This window comes from Solanum tuberosum, unplaced genomic scaffold (assembly GCF_000226075.1).
Source record: "Solanum tuberosum cultivar DM 1-3 516 R44 unplaced genomic scaffold, SolTub_3.0 scf00604, whole genome shotgun sequence".
In the NCBI taxonomy this organism is placed as follows: domain Eukaryota; kingdom Viridiplantae; phylum Streptophyta; class Magnoliopsida; order Solanales; family Solanaceae; genus Solanum; species Solanum tuberosum.
The window spans coordinates 203,685-204,872 of record NW_006239528.1 but is presented as its reverse complement, the minus strand read 5'-3'; positions in this window follow the sequence as shown (position 1 = coordinate 204,872).

Genomic DNA, 1,188 nt, shown 5'->3' with positions numbered 1-1,188 from the left:
CCTCCTCCGCCTTCCCCCCACCCCTCCTCCTCCTCCCAATTAATTTTGTGCGTACTTTGCTCCTATTGATTGGCTCACTGACACTTTGGAGGTTCAATCTCAAAGAAAGGTATAGGTTCAATTTTTCACAGTTATTTCAATCTTTTTCACTATTGCTTGTGTTACAGATCCTGATATATATTTTTACAATCTTTAATTTATGCTTATGTTATTAAGGATAGAGAAAATGGTCAAATGCCCCCTTAAGCTATGACCGAATTCTCAATTACACACCTATTCTTTACAGGAGTCCTATCACCCCATATACTGTTAAAATTGAGATTTTTACCCCCTCCCCTTAAAAGTGACAACCACATTTATATTGACAGGTGATGTGCACGCGTTTGACAGCTGGAAATATTAATTAAAACCTTTTTCTCTCTTTTTAATTTATTATTCTAAAAACTATGTTGAAGGTCAAAAGGTTGGAATTTGTAGATTTGTGTCTTAGATCTTCATATATTGAAACTTTTTTATTATAATGTTGATTGCTAATTGTTTGAAGCTGAAAACACAGGGTTGATTGAGTTTATATATAGCTGCAATTTTTGGATTTGAAGAATGTCGGAACTCCATAAAAATCGACGAGCATTCATATGAATTTTGTGAATCTATATTCTTAAATTAGGAGAAACTAAGTGTAACACCCTACCTTTTTGAAAGGTATAAAATTACTTGTATCTTCACGGAAAGACCAGGAGGGTGGTAATAAATTAAGAATGATGTGGTATGTCATTTTTAAGTGTTCAAGGGTCGTATCTCAAGTTTTGAAGTTAGGTAAATGGCAAAATGAAAGTTGGCGAAAGTTACTGTAAGTTCCTTTTTAAAGATTTCTCTGAAATTTGGGTCAAATATCTCGGAGGTTTTCTCCCAATATATAAAGATTTATGGGGCCTACGACCTATGTAATCGAAGGTCTACGAGTCTAGTTTCCAACGCATCAAACTGTTTGTTCATACGACTTCATAATAGAGAGATATTCACGTTTTTATGGGACTGCGCAAGCAAGCACGTAAGCTGGGGCCCTAGGTCGGTGGAACTTTATATACATCTTATTCTTCAACCTTTTCTTCATTTTTTAGCTAAGAACCAGAAAAATTAGAGAAACCCATTTCTAGGATCAAGTGAAGTATAGATTTTCTCGACTTA